Genomic DNA, 21,893 nt, shown 5'->3' on the forward strand with positions numbered 1-21,893 from the left:
ACCAAACAAATAGCATTTTGTAAGTGTTAGCATAATTTCCACTTCAATATTGAATTTTCATCAGTAATCAATGGTTATAAAGGTTGCACAGTAATATTTCAGTATCAATAATTTACAGTGTGAAAAAGGAATGAAGTTAAGAAAGTATAGTTAAGTGTACTGTTTGTTCGTAGGTATCCCATAATTGTGGTTGCCACACAATCACATGTCTTTGTGAAATGGTCTCTGTGCAGTGCCTGCCTGGACTATAGGTCTGAAAATAGAGCCAGGTATCCTAACCACATCCCAGAAATGCCTATGATACCAGCGACAGTCAAGCCAAGTTTCTTATCAGTATGGTCTAACCAAGGTTTCCCTAAGGAAGAGGGTATGTGCTTCTAAACAAAAGCAAAGAAGCTTAATGTTTTAGTTAAACTTTCTGGAACAGTGAATATAGTTCACAGGCTGAAACTAGTCCCCATTTCCTTTCCTCCTTTACTTTCTCTGTGGATGATAAGAAATCCTGGGTACCCATCTGGAGGAACCCACTGCTACCCCAACCCACTGTTTGGCATTCTAGGTCTTTCACAGACTATCTTCTGAGCTTATTTCTTACTCACCTCCCTTCTACTCTTGACCCTTTAGTCTTTTCAAAACTCAGCAATTAGCGTGATCCTGATCTAGTCTGTCAGTGAAATTATGTCACTCCTCTGCTCAAGCTGCCCCACCCCCCCAGTGGCTCCTCCTTTGACTCGGGGTAAAAGCCAGAGGCCTTAAAACCCTCTCCAAGGCCCAGCTGCCCATGATGGCTTTGAGCTCACCGGCTCCTGCTCTCCACACGCTCCTTCCACTTCAGCCACAAGGGCCCCTTCCTTCTGCTCCCTGAGTTTCCTCCTTCTGCCACCTCAGGGTCTTTACCCTTATTCCCTCTGTTTGGAATGTTCTTCGCCCAGATACACACATGACTTGTTCCCTCAGGCCCTCAGGTCTTTACATAAAGATCATCTCTTCAATGGGGCCTTCTCTGGCCACCCTACCTATAATAGATTGAAAAATATGGCCAGTATTCTGGTACATCACAATATTGGGACAACACAATCATGTGGTACGAGCCCAAAGGTACATCTAATTTCAGACATGGCTGCATCCAGGGGCTCAAATGACATCTTTGAAGCTCTGTCACTCTCTCTCCATTTCTTGGACACTGTATCCACTACCAAGTTAATATCTCCAGAGAACAGAGATAGTCTCTTCTGACAGCAATTCCAGACAACTCCTGGGATTGTGTCCAGTGACCATTCCTGAACCGATTACTGGACAAGGGACACGGTTATCCCACATTGTGGGCCTATCCCTTTGGATAGAGTTGGGAGCAGGGTTAACCCCATCATCATATGGGATGGGTTCCCCTGGGAAAGGAGAGTTCTGTTACCAGGAGAGCAGAGGTAATGTGTTCCAGATAGGCTTATACCCGACGCGTCCAATTACGTTCTGTTAGTAGCACTGTGTATCTGACTGTGGACAAACCCTCCCAGGTAGTAGAAAAGACACAGATACCATTGATTTTTCCCTTATGAAGAAGGATCAGTAACAAATGAGAAGACATGTCATGTCGGATGGAAAAGCAGACAGAATGATTGCCAAACTTTTTGATTCTCTTGCCTAGCTCCAACTGGCTTTCCACACGTCAGCTTTAGAATTTAAAGATGCGGGTGGGAAGGGTCCACGGTGTCTGTAGTGCATGTTAAATAAGCCTCCACAGCTACACCCACAGCCTGAAATAAAAGTGGTGTTTCAGCCCTGCCTTGAGGAGAGAGTCGGGGTAGGGGCTGCGGAGTGGGGAGAGACTCCATTTTATTGGGAAAAAATCATCGTGTTTAACAAAGATTTTGAGAACAAGGTAAAATGAGAATATACAATGTCCATTATAGGGCAGAACTGAGATGAGAGAAGGGAATCAATATGCCTCAGCAATACTTAAGAGATGTTTTTCATCTGGAAAATGATCTTAGGACCACTTTTGCTATTTTGAAATCCAGCCCAAGCACTTGTGAGAAGATGACCTTTTGTATATTGCATTTTGCAGAGAACTATATATAGTTTGATACAATATCTTGACCTACAGGGGGAAAAATGAAATAGAGAGAAAAATGGTATTTCCGGGTTTTCAACCCAAAAGCAGTCAGTCCATGGCAGAAGAGAGAGTGCAGAGGCTGCAAACTTGGCCCAGTAGAGCGCGCTGGCTGAAATGTCATTATCTGAAGGATTCTAGACATCTGCATTATTTTGCATGAGCCTCCATCAGCAAGTGACGTAGAGCGGGGAGGAAAAAGCATTGTTTTTTTTCATTTCTTCAAAACATCTTGTCCCGATTCTTGGCTTCACATGCTTTGGGGTGGGGGGGTGATCGGAGGAGGTGCTCCTGAGGAGAAAAGGTCACTGATTTCCAAAAGGTTAGAGAATCTTTTTTTTTCTTTCAAAGAATAACATTTCAGCTTGATATTATTTTAGTATTTACCACTCTGTATTGTCTTAGACCTCATCTTGGCAAAGGGCTCCTAAACAACTGCCACTTCTAGCATTGCTGCCAAAAGGCGCCTTTTCACAATAAAGCATGCTGTGCTTTGGCAGGAAATCAATAAAGTGAAAATCTGTTCTCATCATCCATACATTTACCATCACAATCAACAATCAAAGGCAAGACCTGGGTTCTTTATCCACAGGCTCCAGCCTCCCAATTTTCTGCTATGAAAGGCAGCATAAATTAGAACCCTCGGTTCCTGTTAGCTGGGCTTAATGGGTATGATTTATGAACCATTAAATGAGGTTATGTAAATTGATCCTCAGCAGAATGCTAGCGCCCAGGTGACAGGTGCAGCGTGCTCGTCCACAAGGGTTCTGCACAAATCAGATTTCAGTGACATTCAGTTTGAGGAAAGAGAAATATGTTGTCAACAAGGAAGTGATTTAAATAGTGCCCTGGGTTTGTCAGCAATTATGCCTTTCTTCTTAATTGCTGAAAACTATATAAATTCTAATAGGAAATAAATTAGTAATTTACTAGTTAATGACAAGGGGTATAAAGGAGAAGGGCTTATATTTTAAAAGCCATATTACCAGTGAGGCCATACACTTGGGTGATTTCACTTATGCCGTTCAAGTTGAAGAGATGCTTTAAAGCAAGAGTATAAACTTTGACACACTACCACTAAAATTACACTCATTGGCAACAGAAGAGAAAACTGGATCCACAGAGAAAATGCCCTTGTGGAATTGCTTCAAGTGTTCCATAGAAATGGAGATGCCGCCAGGGTGTCTATTTGTCACCGCCATTAACATCCTAAGCGTAAAACAAATACTCTTTTTTGAACCAGGGTGCAAAAAATTTGCTTTATCTTTCAAAAACTTTTTGGAAACCTGGGATCTGATCACTCAAGTCAAAAACACAGGGCTTTTAGCTTGCCTGCCTCGTTTAGACAATACAGAGCAAGAACACTCTGCTATATTCTTTGCGGTGAAAGGAACAGGCTGCGTGCGTAACGATGATCCCCTCACTTTGCGGCTCCAAATTAAAGTCCCAGTTTAACCAAACAAAAAAAAGAGCCCCGGGGGAGTGTATACAAATTATTTTCCCTAGTTTTAAAAATGGAAAAAAAATCTCAAATCTATTCCTCTCCTTAGGCTTGCTGTCCGTAATCAAGAATGTGGTGGCCTTCTGAGAAAGGCTTCTCCTGGGAACGTGAGTTCAATATCATCCCCGGCTTTTGTCTGAAGCTGTTATTGTGCCTGTTACCATGCAGCTGACCCCGTAAGAGGACACATATGGATGGGATAGGAATGTTCCCTCGTCCCTGGCTCAGCCTATTAGAGCTCTCAACAGGGGGTCTCTACTACTCTTTTTAGTAGTCATTTCTGCCTCACGAGTGCAGTTGTTTATGGACAGCCGAGAGGATTTGAACCGCTGTGGTGCTATACGAAAGAGTGACGACAGGGCAGAGGTCATATGTTTAAAGAGGGCTGTCGCTGTGGCTCCCTAGGAGAGGTTCTCCCTGCAGAGGAAAATACTAAGATGTCGTTTGTGAACTTAGAAAAGAGTCCTGAAAGGCCACAAGTGAAGAATTACATAACCATTGACATCTATAGATGACTTTAGTGCTGGTGGGTAAAAATCCTTTGAAGGTAGGGAAGGGTTATGAAAAGTAGTTTTATAATTGGTGTAGGAAAAAATGCTTGGGGACCCATGCAGCAGTAAAGGCGCACCAGCTGTTTCACTTACTAGCACCATGATTAAAAGCGTATGGCTGTAAGCAAGTTATTTTACCTTCTGGATAACAGCCCTGTCTCATAGGATGCTATTGTGGAGATTAAATAAGGTAATGCATGAAAGTGTGTGTGTGTGTATGCAATAGCCCAAACTTTACATATATATACGTATATATAGAGATCTCTCTCCCTCTTTCCCTCTTTATATATAAAGAGGGAGAGAGACCTCAGTTTCTTGCTCTAGCACCTTGAGATACCTTCTCCTAGATATCTCTGTCCATGTAAACACACCCCATAATGCCAGATCTTCGTGATCCTCTTACCCAAACCAACCAACCCCTCCCATATCCCTCCACTCTAGCCCTCCCTTGCCTCCTAGCCTGTGCAGTAATGGTATGTTGATTAAGAGCAGGATTCTGAATCATGTCATCGGGATTTACACCCCAACTTCCCTACTTGTTAGCTTTGCGACCTTGAACAGCTTATTTCACCCACCTGTGCCTTCGATTCCTTCCCTGTAAAATGGGGATAAAACACAGCACCTCCTGCATGGCGTTATTCTGAGGATTAAATGAGTTAACCTATGTGATGTGCCAAGTACGGAATGTGGCAAATAGTAAGTGCTAGGCACCATGATTATTATTATTATTCTGATAGTGCCCTCTACCTCTCTTGTCTCTGTATTCAAATACTCGATTGCTTGCCTGAAAGAGGGCACTAACATATACTGAGCCCAAGACACATACCAGGCACTTTCCGTACATTGCTAAGATCTAAAATGTGCATTTTATCCCCACTTGGTAAGGGAAGCGGAAGCTCAGTGAAATTAAGTAGTCTGCCAAGAATACAAGGCAAATAAGTGTAGAACCAGCGTTCAGACCCAGGTCTGTCTGACGTCCAGTCCCACGCTCTTTCACTGTACATCATGGGCCCGGAACAAAACATTCACAGGCATGGAAAAGAAATGGACAGGAACACCTCTTAGTAGGACCTCACCTCGGTGTGGTGGAAAGAGCACTGGGCTCTGACTCCGACACACTTTGAGTTTCCTCACCTGTAAAAACAGAGGTGCTAGACTGGAGGCTTCCAAACCGTGCACCCCAAGCCCTTGGGTTTCTTCAAGATTGCTCAGGGACCACTACAGAGGAAGGGTCTAGCAACAGAACCCAGACTCTCCATGAGCTGCTCATCCCATCTAAATAGAGTAATACTGGGACTCTGGATAAGATGTTTGACAATATCAAGATCAAAGCATCAGCTCTAATATTCTGAGTATCTTTTTTAAATTCGAGAGAGTGAAAATATGACTCCAATCTATACTAAAATAATGTTCTATCCAGTAAACATTTCTCTGGTGCTGTTACATGCAAGACACCACATTGGAGATTGAATACATAACCTCCCCTTCCCCCCCAAATTGTCTTAGACGAACTCCCTGTTCTACGTTGAGTGCACTCTCAAGATGCATTTCTTTCAAGAATTGTGTTTTCAATTCACTTAAAAGTCAGAACGTGAAATGTTCCCCCGAAGCTCTTTTGTAATTTAGACCCCCATTTCCCTGAAGAATATTTTTATCTCTTCCCTTTCTCCGTGTTTTATCAGTGTACTTTATCTTGTGAACACAACTCTGTGTCCTAAAGAGCCTAACACTTTGTTACTTTTTCAGCAAGTAATTCTCAAGTGAACAGCCATTGTCCCTTGGGTGGCAGGCTCCAAGCATTGCCAATATTTTCCCTGTTGGCAGTCTGGGCACCCGTCCTTAAGGGTCCCCCCGGCCCTTTCTAGTCCAAGAAGTTTATTCTAGGACAAGGCATCACTTGCTAATTGAATTAGCCTCCCTCTTTGTGTTTTGATTCAATGGAGATTACCTCAGGGAATTCAGGGGCTCTTCTGTGACTTTGTTCCTGGGAGGCTAATTCTTCCCCGTGGGTTCCAGAAATGATTCCCTTCCCCCCTTCTTATTTCTTGGAAGAGGGATCAATGAGGAATGTGGATCTCAGTGAATACTGCTGGGCGGAGGACGGAACACAAATGAAGGGGTTGGCTTTAAAATGAGGACTGCAAGGGAAAGAGTTTCCAGCTGTCCCACAGGGTGGTGAGTGAGGGCTCATCTCCACTTAGGAAAACTGCTTTTTAAGAATGCCATGGTAGTTGGGAAAGTACTATAATGCAATAGTACCAGATTTAAGAAAACCCTGGAGACTGATGGAAGAATTTAGAGATTCTGAGACCCCAATAAGCCCAGAATATCTGTGAATATTCTTATACCTCTGTCTGAAAGAAAAAATGGGCAAGCTTGACTGACTATCACAGAAGTGTGTGTGTGTGTGTGTGTGTGTGTGTGTGTTTTGTGTGAGACCATTTCAGCTTCAAGATCTAAACCAGTGGCTCACAACTGGAGTATCTGAGAAGTACCTGGAGTATCCAGGGAACCTAAGAAAAACGTGATATAGATACAGATAAATGTAGGCTCCATCCTTTGAGATTCAGATTCTGGTGAGAGCCTTGCATCCTTCCTCTTTGAAAAGCTCCCCAAGAGATTAGGATGCCCAGTGAGGCTGAGAATCACTATTCTAAGCAAAACAGGCACTGGAGGCCCTCATCATAGTATCTTTGGCTTTTGTGGTTTTTGTGCCCTGCTGAGTGTCAGTCAGCTGCATGCTGCACTGTAGTGACAAGGTGTCCGACAGGTTCATTGCATATATAGAGTCTACTCCTCACTTTCTTGGGTCTGTAAATTCTCTGCTCAGAGTTTATTCCTAAAATAGTGATACTTTTGACCCAAATACTGCTAACACCAGCAAAGGTAGAACTCTGTCTTAATGCATTTAATCTCTTTGTGAGGTCATTTATCCCCTCTGGATAGCTCAGGCCCTATAAAAACATTTCATTTGACATAATGGGTAACACGGAGAGGCCACAATTTCAGTGATTTTTGTTGTTTGATCGTGAACTATTTCTTGAGACAAGAGCTTAATAGACTGCATCAATTTTTTTTTTAAACTTGAAAAGTTGATGCCTACTATAATAGACCAGGAAGATTAAGCCTGTGGTTTAGTCCCACATCAGCCAACTTGCTTTAGCATCACACAGACACAGCCCAGTTGGTAGCCACTGGTGTCCCCGTTGCCCAGTCCCACACGCACATAGTCTCTCCTCTTCAATTCACCGGACAGTCTTCAGAATTGGCTTCTTTGAACCCCTTTGCATCATGTCACTTCTCGCTCAGGAACTTACGGGGGCTTCCTGCTGTCAATCATTTTATTTGTTTTTTGTTTGTTTGTTTTTGGTTTTTTTGCGGTACGTGGGCCTCTCACTGCTGTGGCCTCTCCCGTTGCGGAGCACAGGCTCTGGAGGCGCGCAGGCTCAGCGGCCATGGCTCACGGGCCCAGCCGCTCCGCGGCATGTGGGATCTTCCCGGACCGGGGCACGAACCCGTGTCCCCTGCATCGGCAGGCGGACTCTCAACCACTGCGCCACCAGGGAAGCCCTGTCAATCATTTTAAATCTCAATTCATCTAGCCAGGCCAGCCTTCTAACCCTCACGGTGACCACCATTTTTTTTTGCTCCTCGACATAGACGTCTCTCCTTCCTCACCAGGCCAAGAACTCTTATTTATGCTTAATGCAGGACGCTACTCACTCTGCCTAGACCGCGGTGCCCTTCCCACTTCTGCCTTGAACTTGCACGGCTGTGGTCAACAGGGCTGGAGCTTTGTTTCTAGGGCCCATTTTGACTCCACCCCAGAAACAGTTGCTCTGTGCCATGGCAGGATGAACCCCCACCCCCCACCATCACCTTTCCTCTATTTCATGCTGGCAATGTCCATTTGGGCCCCAAGAAGTTCCCTGCTCCCATCTAAGTCCTCCTCCAAAGCATAGCTCAGACTCACACCTTCAAAGAAACTTTGCTGTGATGAACTTCATGTCATGTTTGCATGTACGGACTAGCCTGCCTGCACTGTTTGCATTAACTTGACATGGTCCTACATTGTGGACTCTGCCGTACTCCGCATCACTAGCTGGATTGTAACTCCTACACAGCAAGCATTTTGCCTTAGGCTACCTCTGTATCCCTCTGAAGTTTGGTGAACGTAAGCTGATGCTCTTGTGAGGACAGTGGCCTGCAGGCCCTGACTAGAGTGAGCTCTTGGGTGCTTTTGGTTAGCTTTTGGATGCCCCCCGCTTCCCCTGGCCTGTGAGAACATAGGAGCCCTGTACCCCTGTGAGGTGAAGCGGAGAAAGACAGAGCACACCAGCCAGAGGCAGGTAGTGGTGGGAAAGCCTGCAGCAGCAGCACAGTTTGAGCTGTTCCCTGCACAGGCCTCACTGCAGGGGAGGCTCCCATCCACTCTCCCCCCTCCTCCACTTCCTTCCTGTTTCTTAGCCAAATCCACTTCCCATACTTGGAAGGAGAAGGAGAAAGAAAGGAGATTGTTTTCTGCTATCCACAGGACATTCGTACAAAGCGAGCCTCATCAGACTTGGCGTCTGAGCTCATTTGATTTGTCACAGCCCTGAGTTCGACGGGACTCAGGATCCTCTGATCCAGTAAGGGCTTTGGGGCAGCTTTCTACAAAGTATCAGACTTTTGGATAACCCTCAGCCCCCGGTCTGTCTGGTTGGCTAGGGTGCTCTGTTCACACCAGCCACAATTTTAATCCTCTCTACTGCCTTCCCTGAAGAAAGAAGTGGACTTCTTCCTACCCCAGCCCTTCATGTTGGTCTTTCAGGACTTTGGGGTCTTAGTAATGATAACACCACCTTTCTCCAAGGAACCAGCTCAGGCTGCTACTTACTAGTGTTCCAAAGGCAATGAAACTTCACAGTACTGTGTAAGGTAGCACATGGTTCCCTTATTTTACAGAAATGGAAGGGAGGCAGGGAGTAGTTGTCAGGACACTTGTTGGGGCCAGAGAGGGGAATAATAATACGCCCTTTGTCTCTCATACCTTGTCTTAATTTTTAAAACTAAATTATTCTATGAAATCATCTCAAACTGATCTTCAAGTACCCTGCTAGATGCACTCAGCTTGTCAAATGTTAAAAAGAAGAGTGTGTTCTCTATTTTTATGATGTGACTTAACATGGACTTATATACACTACCAAATGTAAAATAGATAGCTAGTGGGAAGCAGCCGCATAGCACAGGGAGATCAGCTTGGTGCTTTGTGACCACCTAGAGGGGTGGGATAGGGAGGGTGGGAGGGAGGGAGACGCAAGAGGGAAGAGATATGGGAACATATGTATATGTATAACTGATTCACTTTGTTATAAAGCAGAAACTAACACACCATTGTAAAGCAATTATACTCTAATAAAGATGTTAATAAATAAATAATTTTAAAAAGAATAACAGAAGTCCACTACCCAGTCATTTCTGATTCAGTCAAGTAAACAGAGAGGCTGTGAATTTTTTTTTTTTTTTGTGATACGCAGGCCTCTCACTGCTGTGGCCTCTCCCGCTGCGGAGCACAGACTCCGGATGCGCAGGCCCAGCAGCCATGGCTCACGGGCCCAGCCGCTCCGCGGCATGTGGGATCCTCCTGGACCGGGGCACGAACCCGTGTCCCCTGCATCGGCAGGCGGACTCTCAACCACTGCGCCACCAGGGAAGCCCCTCATCCCCCTTTTTTTAAAGTGGTAGGTTGACCACCATTAATGTAAAAAGTAAGGTTGTAGAGCAGGACTTTGGGGAAAAGGCCTGTATTCTGAACCAGTTAGGTGAAGCTTCCTTAGACTGGGGGTTAAACACTGAACCAAATGATACAGTGCAAGACAGTTACCCTAAAACCTAGCTGCTGCCCCAGGGTTCTTAACGTTGGTGGGGAAGGGGGCACGAGGGATGGGCAACAGCTTTCTTTTCTCCTTTCCTGCCCTGAAGAATAACTACTTCTGTTACTTGCTCTTGTTTTGTCCTCATATTGCTATTTAATACTATTCACATCAGTGTTCTTGAACACACTGGTAATAAATACTCTGAAGCAGTTTTCCACTGTTTCTAGGATACTGCTTCCTGGTTCCATGACCATGAGGATGCCACCTTCTCCAGGTCACACATACACACCTGCTTGCTTGTCTTTAACCCAACAGACCCTCCTGACCACAGCTCCAACACATGAGAAACAGATCTGAATAATTAGCCCTTCTCATTTCAAATATAACGTTGGCACTTTCAGGTAACTGGGGAGAATGTGACGATGTGCCCTTTAAAATAAGTCTCTTTGTAAGAGAAAACAACAACAAACTTACCTGGAAGATGCAGCGACAAAAAATGAAGACAAATAATTTAAAATGCTTGTCCACTTTGGGGTATAGTTTTGATTGAGAAAACAAAGGTTTTGTGAAATAAGAAAAAAAAAATCCGTTCCACCTAGTGGCTTCCTAGGATATTGCCCTTATGGTGCCTTAAACCTGGCCACAATTTTGAGCCATGGTGGGTTAGGAAAGTTAGCCTGGGAAGCTACACTGTGGGCAGCACAGAGGCGTTTGCTCCGCAGCGGGCCATACCCACATGGCAGGATTTGTGAGCTGTGGAGTTTTGTCGGGAGAATCAAACTGTTTGGCTGACAGGGTCACATTTTTTTCTACCCTTACCAGGGAATGTCATTCAGGTGACTGAGACTATTATCAGTGTTAAATTCATTAGCTGTATTTATTAAATATAGAAGAATTTAAAAGAATATCTACTCCTAATGACCCAGATACTGACAGTAGAATCAGCTAGGGTCCACTTTTAGGACCTTAGAAAGAAAATTAGGGAAAAAATATGGATAAATTCTAGAGTTTTTTTTTTTTTTTTTGCGGTATACGGGCCTCTCACTGTTGTGGCCTCTCCCGTTGCAGAGCACAGGCTCCGGATGCGCAGGCTCAGCGGCCATGGTTCACGGGCCCAGGCGCTCCGCGGCACGTGGGATCTTCCCGGACCGGGGCATGAACCCGTGTCCCCTGCATCGGCAGGCGGACTCTCAACCACTGCGCCACCAGGGAAGCCCTAGAGTTATTTTGTTTTAAATGAGGGTATGCATAGTGTAGAAATAATAACAAGTCTCCCTAATACACATATAAAAATTGCATTCTGCCCAACAGCAGTGAAACTGAAGACATTGGAAACAACGTAATCGCTCACTCGCAGCTTCATCTTATTTTTCTACCCTTGTTATCCCTTTGCTTCTACTTCCTTATTTATTTTACTTTTGATCTTGTGGCATACATATGTCTATCACCTCAAATTATTTCTTAGAACAAGTAAGGTGTACTTAAACAGGGCTAATGCTGCCGATGACTTTAGAACTAATGTGAGAAACTTGACATTTCAGTAGGAATATCTCTTAAAATACAAGTCTGGAATTTACCACTGAAGTGGTTTCCTACCAGAGTGAAGGCAAGCAGACTTCTCAGATCATGTGAGTAACCTAAGACAGCTGCTGTATCGTGCTCTTGTGTCTTTCTTTATACACTATACAGCAAAATGTCAGGTGTGACGTACTTGTTGACAATAAATCATTAATTTGCATTCATATCACTTCATGGCATTTCTGCTCAGAACCATAACATTTGTTATTATTTTATGGTTGGGTCTCAAGGAATCTAAATCCAAAGCGTGGTGATATACTTTATTCTGAAATGGTTTACAAAACGTGTCCAGCAGATTTTGTAGTTCCCCTAATGCTTACGGTACTCAAATTCTGAATAAGTTCCTAGAGAACAGAAAAAAAGGTGTGGTGATAGAAGGCAAGTGATAAATGGTTTTTAGAAGGACAGCAATCCCTTATTTGATTGAGATTACTGAACTTAAGTAAGCTTCAGTTACAAAATAGTGTAAAAGGGGGTTTAAGATTTAAGTGAGTAGAATTGAGTAAGATTTTAGAATAATGCCAATGAATATGTTATATCTATATGTATAATTATAAGTACCAATAAAATGTCTTCTGTGATACTTGCAAGGCTTGGAAAAATGAAATAATAATAATAACCATATATAAGTGGCAGTTATCAGTTTACAAGATACTTTCTGCATTCATTATCTACTTTGATTATTGTGTCCTCTTTGTGAAATAGGTTTTATTTTATTTTATTATTATTATTTTTTTAAATTTCTTTTATTTATTTATTTATTGGCTGCGTTAGGTCTTCGTTGCTGTGCGCAGGTTTTCTCTAGTTGTGGCGAGCGGGTGCTACTCTTCGTTGCAGCGCACGGGCTTCTTATTGCAGCGGCTTCTCTTGTTGCAGAGCACGGGCTCTAGGTTCATGGGCTTCAGTAGTTGTGGCTCACTGGCTCTAGAGCACAGGCTCAGTAGTTGTGGTGCATGGGCTTGTTGCTGTGCGGCACGTGGGATCTTCCTGGACCAGGGATCGAACCTGTGTCCCCTGCATTGGCAGGCGGATTCTTAACCACTGCGCCACCAGGGAAGTCCTGTGAAATAGGTTTTATTGACTTTGTTTTAAAATTGGGAAAACTGGGCTCGGAGAGGCTGAATGACTTGCCCAAGGTCATACAGTTAATTAAGCATTGAGCAGGATCTCAGGCAGGGCAGATACTAAAATATCCATCATACAGATGAGAAAAAGTGCTCCAGAAGCACTTGCCCGAGGCCATGGGGATTGTGATCAGTGGAGGCACATCTAAGAAACAGCCTTTCCCTTTGGGCTGCTTTTCCCTTTTGGTCAGTGTGGTGCCAAAAAAAAAAAAAAAAAAAAAAAAAGACCTATCACATTTGGGTTTGTGAGGCTCTTTGGAGGCAGATCAGCGACACGCATTGCCTCTGCCGTAGGGGTCACTTTGTTGCTCAGCTCTCCTGGTGCCCTGCTTTCTCTCTGTGCTTCTTCTTGAGGTTCCCCAATGCTATTGCCTGTGCTGCCAGGACTGGTGGGTTGACGGTGGAGAGGAGCCCAGGCCACATGCCACCTCTGTGACTCTGCTGTTCTCACCGTCCCTCTCATGGTCCACACAGACTTTACTCTGACCTTTTCCTCAGGTCATCTCTCCCCTGTGCCTTTTCAGTGATATCAGCTCCTGACAATACAAAACAGCTCGTTCTATTTGTATTTCTTACTATAAGTTTGAGAGAGAGAGAAAGAGAATCTAATGAGCCTAGTGCGTCTTTTTTTTTATTGAAGTATAGTTGACTTATCAATACAATGTTGTGTTAACTTCTGCTATACAGCAAAGTGATTCAGTTATACATATATATATATTTTTCATATTCTTTTCTATTGTAGTTTATTATAAGATATCGAATATAGTTCCCCGTGCTGTACAGTAGGACCTTGTTGATCTATTTTATACCTAGTAGCATGTATCTGCTAATCCCAAACACCTAATTTATTGCCCCCCGCAAATCTTTCCCCTTTGGTAACCGTAAGTTTGTTTTCTATGTCTGTGAGTCTATTTCTCTATGTAAATAAGTTCATTTGTATAATTTTTTAAAGATTCCATGTGTAAATGATACCATATGATATTTGTCTTTCTCTGACTTACTTCACTTAGTATGATAATCTCTAGGTCCATCCATGTTGCTGCAAGTGACATTACTTCATTCTTTTTTATGGCTGAGTAATATTCCTGTGTGTGTGTGTGTGTGTGTGTGTCTGTGTGTGTGTGTGTATACATCTCCTGTATTCATTCATCTGTCGATGGACACTTAGGTTGGACCATGTCTTGCCTGTTGTAAATAGTGCTGCTATGTAGTTTGTCTTTTTTTAACGGGAACATATCATGGATTACTGGTATGAGTGGGCTGCCTTGGACCAGGTGCCACTGCTGGTCCATCAGTTGTGAGATAATCATAGGATCTATGAAGAGCCTATCTCCCTAGGGCAGGGCTATGGGGAGGGCAGCTTGTCTCAAAGTGGGATGTAGGTATGGCAGGTATCTTGAGATGTGGTCTGTCTAGACCTGTCCAAAGGAGAGAGACTTATAGTAATTACCACTAAGCTTACAGGGATGAGGGGTCATTCTGGTTGAAGTGGGGCTGGGAGACTTCACAAGGACAAAGGAGTTTGGATTGGATCTTTTTTAAATTTTTGGTTGTGTTGGGTCTTTGTTGCTGCACACGGGCTTTCTCTAGTTGCGGCAAGTGGGGGCTACTCTTTGTTCTCATTGCGGTGGCTTCTCTTGTTGTGGAGCACGGGCTCTAGGTGCGCGGGCTTCAGTAGTTGTGGCACATGGGCTCAGTAGTTGTGGCTCGCAGGCTCTAGAGCACAGGCTCAGTAGTTGTGGTGCATGGGCTTAGTTGCTCCATGGCATGTGGGACCTTCTGGGAACAGGGCTGGAGCCCGTGTCCCCTGCATCGGCAGGCGGATTCTTAACCACTGCGCCACCAGGGAATTCCCTGGATTGGGTCTTGAAGTATAGATATTAGCAGGCCTAGGAAGGAGAAGGCTGAAAGGGGGGTGTTATAGACAGAGGAAACAGTGCATGCGAAGGCACAGAGACTTGGCTTGAGAAAGCACAGCATTCTGGGGAAGAGCAAATCGTCCTGTGTGGCTGAAATGCCAGGTCTGTGGAGAAGCATAGTGAGAGATGAGGCTGGAAAGTTAGGGAGGGTGAGATTTGTGATTCTTGGCTCAAGGCAGTGTTACCCCACAGGGAGCATTAGGAAATCTTTTTTTTTTTTTTAATGGTTATTAGGGATTGTTACTGGCATTTAGTAAGTGGGACTAGGACTAAGAAGGACATTGTGCACAAAGAAGAAAAATGTTTTGTCCCAATGCCAATAGGGCCTTCACTGAGAAACACTAGGCTAGAACGTGAAGGCCCTTCAAAGTCATGCCAAGGAATTTGGATTTTAGTCCCAAGAAAGATGGTGATGAGAATAAGGAGTCTGGAGTGGCTTCCAGATTTTGGGTTGGACAGTTGGGTGGGACGTAGTTTTCCAATCACTGACGTTGGGATGATGGGGAGGAGGGAGCAGAGGTGACAGATGGTAGGAAAGAAGAGGAACTCATGTTGCACATGTCACAGACCTGTGTTGCTCAGGAATCAGTGGGATTCAGTGCATAGCGAGGTTGGAGGGGAGATGTTGACTTGGAAGCCCTCAAAGCATCAGAGACAGGTAAATTCATGGCATGAATGAGGTCATCCCTGGTGAGTGTGAATTTTGGATTGTTCAAGGTCAATTTTTAATCTCAGGAAGATTTTCCTGCTTCCTATTCAGTGTGTTCACAGAGAACGCCGTTTAAAATTAATTTCAACCTAAGTAAAATATAATTAGGAAGAAAAACTTGCTGTCAAAAATAAAATGAACTCCAGAATGAAGTGTGAAATTGATATTAGCTCACTTATCTGATAGGTTTATATGATGCTTTATCTTTCTTGATTCTACAAAACCTGGTAAGTTAAGGTGGGAAATATTTTAGGGATTTCTTTTTTAGTAACAGAAAAAGAAACAAAAGTTATGTCTTCTTCTTCCTTCTTAGGACTCTCTCTCAGTTAGCCTGGGTGATTTGGACTCTGAGTGTCTCTAGTCCCTCATGTAGTTAATATTTTTCTGACATACTACAAAGGGAAGTCTTCATTTGGTTAGAAGGAATATACCAGGACACAAACTTCTTTTATGCTCCCTCTTGGCACAGAAATTACATTTACCCACTATTGTTAGGCTGAAGCATGCCTACCCAGATAGAATGTGCATTGTATGATTTTTTTATTATCTGGTGATATAAATCTGAAATTTCAGTGGAGAAAATCAAGCAGCCAGAATTATTGGCATGTTAACCTATAGAGAGTAGAGTCATTGGGAAGATAATCTGTAGATGTTATTTTCAATAACAATAGCATTCTGTTCCTCACCACTTCTACAATCACCTAGAAGTTCTTGGGAAGAATCCCATTACTACAGTTCACACTAACTTTGATTTTTCAGATTGCTTTACACTAAGTTGATTCAGATTGTATCACTGGGTTCAAATAGACTGAAGTCATGACTGTTTCCAAGGACAATATTTGTCCTGCCTCTGTGTCCTCCCTGGGGAGGGTGTGGGCACAGAGATTGATTAGGAGCTTTTAATGAGATGACCTGCCCTGCCCTTCAGTTTACTGTCAAAGCAAAAGGTGTATTTGTATTTGACAGAATGGAATATCTTTACTCCAAGTTCTTGCTAAAGGAAGTAACTTGGAACACTCAGTGGACAGATTCTTATTAAGAACTTAAACTTTATTGTTTGTGAAAACAATGTTCATAACATAAAAAACAAACAACACAATCAAAAATGGGCAGAAGACCTAAGTAGACATTTCTCGAAAAAAAGACATACAGATGGCCAACGGGGACATGAAAAGATGCTCAACATCACTAATTATTAGAGAAATGCAAATAAAAACTACAGTGAAGTATCACCTCACACAAGTCAGAATTGCCATCATTAAAAAATCTACAAATAACAAATGCTGGAGGGGGTGTGGAAAAAAGGGAACCCTCCTAGCTATTGGTGGAAGTGTAAATTGATACAGCCACTATGGAGAACAGTATGGAGGTTCCTTAAAAAACTAAAAGTAGAACTACCATACGACCCAGCAATCCCACTCCTGGGCATATATCCAGAGAAAACTCTAATTCAAAAAGATACACACACCCCTATATTCACAACAGCACTATTCACAATAGCCAAGACATGGAAACAATCTAAATGTCCATCGACAGATGAATGGATAAAGAAGATGTGGTATATATACACAATGGAATACTACTCAGCCATAAAAAACAATGAAATAATGTCATTTGCAGCAACATGGATCAACCTAGAGATTTTCATACTAAGTGAAGTAAGTCAGAAAGGGAAAGACAAATACCATATGATATCACTTACATGTGGAATCTAAAATACGATGCAAATGAACTTATCTATGAAACAGACTCACAGACATAGAGAAAGTCGTGGTTGCCGAGGGTGAGGGGGCTTGGGAGAGGGATGGCTTGGGAGTTTGGGATTAGCAGATGCAAACTAGTATATATAGAATGGATAAACAACAAGGTCCTACTGTATAGCACAGGGAACTATATTCAATATCCTGTGATAAACCATAATGGAAAAGAATATGAAAAAGAATACATATGTATATGTATAACTGAATCCTTTTGCTGTACAGAAGAAATTAACACAACATTGTAAATCAACTATACTCCAATAAAATAAATTTAAAAAAATTTTTAATGAAAAACAATATTCATATAGAGTTGCCTGAAGATATACAGTACATAGTTTCCCTAGATGATTGTTTCCCAAAGTGTCATCTTTAAATTTCCCTTAAATGTAAACAGCTATTATATGATGAAAAGATCAAATTATTATTTTGGTAAAATTCTGGGTTACAAGTTCTTTACTGAAGGACTTCTTAGAGCACTTAGTATATGTTAATGTATATATAAATATCCAAAAAAGATAGGTCTAATATGAGTATGCAATATTTCCCAAATGTACTCGACCACAGAGATCTTTGTTTTAGATCATATCACAGGGAGTAATCATGTTCCTCAGAACACACCTTATTCTAGATATTCTAAATTTTATCCTTGGATCCAACCAGTTCATCAGAATTCTGGGTACTTGGCTAACGTATTCTGGTCTCCCTGTCACAGAATTACTTTAAATTTACTGTATGTGATTAGCCTATATTGAAGGACATTATAAAAAATAGACCTACAGAATCTACTGTTATATCTATTACAGGGAAATCCTGGAACATGTTGTCTGTAGCCCAGCCAGGAACTCTTTGTGAGACTTCTTAGAGACATTTCTTTTAAGTCAACACAGGGATGGTTGTGCTTCATCTGAGCAACTTTTCTTTTTAAATCCTATAGGCACTATCAATTTTGTAACTGAGTTTTTTCCTTTGCTTTGACTGCTAGGAAGTTCAGAGTGAAATTTGCAGCCCACCTCGAACAATGCTACATGACTATATGGTATGTACCTTGTACAGATTTTATCTTGGTTTACATATGATTTCTTCCCCATAATTTCTACTTACTTGGTTTCCAAATTGAAAAATACAGTTCATTCACTTTTTCAACAGATATTTATTTAGCCCCTTTTATGGGACAAGCACTGGTCTTGGTGTTAGAAATACAATGGTAAAAATGATATCTATGGTCTTTGCTCTTGAGTTAGAAATACAATGGTAAAAATGCTATCTATGGTCTTTGCTCTTGAGATCTTACAGTCTACAGGTGGATATAGACTAGTAAATATACAACACACCATATCCAATGTGATAAGGACTTGATGGGAAGTATAAGAGGGATATCTAAGCCCCGTGGAGAGATCAGAAACACCGTTAAAGATACTACATACAACCATCAGAAACCAGCATCTTCAAGCATGCTGGCCTACAAACTGCTTTGAACCCTTCCTTTATCCTGTGGTCAAACACCTTGGTGCCCATCCCCTATCCTACCTTGCATACAAGTGTGGAACCCTAGTGCTTCATTGCTAAGCTGGTCCCTCCTGTTTTGGTGCTTGGGCTAATGCCTGCTCTCATTTCCTGGTGGGAGATTCTGCAAAGTCTCATCGCTAAACATACCTAGCCTTGGATATTCTGTTTCCAACAACCCACTGTCTGGAGGCCCTTCCATATCCAATGAACTAGACATAGCCAAAGAGAGGGTAAAGGAGGGAGAAGAAGACACACATTTTGGACATACCTGCATTTAGGGGGAAGAAGGAAGATTAAAGAAGGATCCAGAGGAGTAGCCATCACAGAGACAGGAAGCCCAGAGTGGCTCAGGGTCATGGAAGCCTTGGGAGGAGAAAATTCTTAAATGTATCCAATGCTACAGAGAATCCAGGAAGGTTAAAAGTTGTTATGCAGCCATTGGATTTGGTGATGTGAAAGGCAATGACAACCTCCAAAGAGCAATTTTAACTGAGTGGTGAGGAGGCAAAGAGCTAAGTATTATACAATCCAATGTGATTTGGGTGGTGAAGCAGTAGAAACAAGTATGGGCTAGCTTCTTAACAATTTGGGGAGTAGAGGGAAAGCAAGAGGTAGGGTGGTTCCTTAAGGGAATAGCAGGGTCAGGAGAAGGTTGTTGCTGTTTTGAATGACCAAACGCTTCACCCATATACATCTTTCATCACTAAAGACTGACGAAATGTAGTTATGCCACGGTTGCTGGGCGCTGGGGTAATGCATACAGTCAACATTCTGAAAGACTTCTTGAAACAGCACTTGAATCATAACCTAAATTTTTAGGAGGGGCAGTGATTTCTTATCCACCATATCTTGATCAAACTTCAGATAGCCTTAACCTAATATTTGAAAAGTGAATAGTTTAAACTCATTTGTTGAGTTGTTCCTTTGCAGTGGGGTAATAGCCAAACAGTGACAACCAAACAGAGAATTTTGCAAGCAGAGCACCTCTGCTGGCAGCAGCAGCCCAGGGTGGCCGCTGTTCTGGATGAAAGACATGGACTTGACACTGAGAAACCAGAGGGGAAGCTTGAAGGGTGAGGGCGAGGATGGTCCCCAAAGTCTTCTTAGACTGTATGTTTAGAATATAGTGCAGTAGTTTAGGGAATAGTGCAGCGGAGCCAAGAACTTCCTGGTGACTTCTACACACACACACCCACCCACCCACCCACCCACCCGCTACACCTGTACTACTGGTCTACCTCCCTGTGTGCCTGCTGGGGCTCAAGCTTGCTCACATTCTGAAATCATTCTGCTTCCAGGGAGGATGCAGACAAAAGGCCCTGAAATATTTCTCCAGATCCTTTGCTTGACTGCCTCTACGGGTGTGCTTCCCAGATAATTCCTGACCCCTTGGTGCCCTCTCATCTCCTCCTTTATTGATGAATCCTGGCTTCCTCCCATCCCCACTGTAGATGTTTTCCCTTCAGGGGCTTGTTTCCTCCATTGCTTGTCCCTGGAGCCCAGTTCCCAGTCTGTCAGTTCACCCATCACGCTTGCCTTGCCTGCCTCTCCAAGAATCAGGACTAGCTCATTGTGCCAGGGAAATGCTAATAATGATGGCAGCTAACTTTTGTGAACGTTTGCTATGTGCCACGCACTGTTCTAAGTGCTTTACATGAATTATTTCATGTTATCATCTTAACAGCTCTTTGAGTGATGGGTTTATAGATAAGGAAACAGGCACACACAGTTTAAGCAGCTTGTCCAGGAGACACATCTAAGTTTCAGAGCTGAGAGTCTGGCTTCAGAGTCTGTGTTCTTAACCCTTATATAATATTGCCTCATCTACTAATTTAGATGAAAAGGACCAGGAGCACAGACAATTTGTCTACGCTCCTAGGGATCGGAAGCCCAAGCAGATTCTGGGTATTAGAAGCACTGAAATCCAGGCCTAGAATCTGAGTAACAGGCCCAAGACCTCAGCAGACAGAGGAAAGCTCCTCTCCATCCTAGACCAGTAGGGCTAGGCTTTCCAAAAGAAAGCCCAACCAGGGGAGGGTTAGGCAGGGCTGGAGAATGAAGAAGCACCCAGTGGGGTAGGAAAGCAGGGGAGAAATTAGTGCTGTATCTGCCCAATGCAATGCTGGGATCTACATTAGAAGCCCTATCGTGAGTTGAATTGTGTCCCTCCCCAAAGATGTTAAAGTCCTGGTCCTCAGTACCTGTGAATGTGACCTTATTTGAAACTAGGGTCTTTGCATATAGTCAAGTAAGAATGAGGTTATTAGAGTAAGCCCCAATCCAGTATGACTTGGTGATTTACAAAGGGGAAATTTAGACCCAGAGACAGACACATACAAAGAGAACTCCACACGAAGATGAAAGCAGAGATGGGGGTGATGTACCTACAAACCAGGGAAAGCCAAAGATGGCCAGCAACCCGGTAGAAGCTGGGAGAGAACCATGGAACAGTTTCTCCCTCACATCCCTCAGACGGAACCAATCCTGCCGACAAGAACTGTGAAACAATTAATTTCTGTTGTTTAAGCCACCTAGCATGTGGTACTTTGTTACAATCGGCATAGATAACTAATACAAAGCCTAATGCCAAGATCCCAACTCCGTCCCCAACTTAGGTGTGGCTGAAAGGTCTGGGGCTGTGAATCACACTTCCAAGTCATAAAACTCTCTCAGGGACCCCTCTTTTCCATGATGGAGACCCGTCATGAAGAATATCTCTAAGCAAGAAGGGAAGGGAAAAGAAAGGGTATTTGTGAGGGTCTACAGCCTTTCAGAAAGGAGGTGCACGTGAAGGCAGTATTTTCAGACTTAACATGAATTCAACTGGTATTGTGCCAGCCATCAGCTGGTAGGTCCTGGCATCTGTCTCCAGCAACACAGATCTGCACCACTCTCCTTTAAAGAAATAAACACGTTGCTTACAGGTCAGCACATATCAATATCCTGCATTGGACTAGTTAGGATGGGCTGTGTGTCATTCTAGAGGAGAGGTCTGATCTTCATGCACACCTCCATCGCCCAAACTGAAATTTTCAAGACATGTAGAGAATTGGGAAATAGATTCCCATCCCCAGGAATTAGCAGTCATGGAAAAGCCTGGTGAAATAAAAGTAAGAAAGGTTGGTGCTTTATTTTGAAAATCTCTATACCACTTGCAAGGCTACATTATAAAGATTGGAGCTTTTTCACACAAGTGACTTGCCTTCTGACCTCTGTAGCTGCTTTTTCCACTCTTCTAAGACCTTGGAGTGTGTAGGGCCAGATATGTAGGGTTAGT

This window comes from Leucopleurus acutus (genome assembly GCF_964270905.1).
Source record: "Leucopleurus acutus genome assembly, chromosome: 1".
In the NCBI taxonomy this organism is placed as follows: Eukaryota; Metazoa; Chordata; class Mammalia; order Artiodactyla; family Delphinidae; genus Leucopleurus; species Leucopleurus acutus.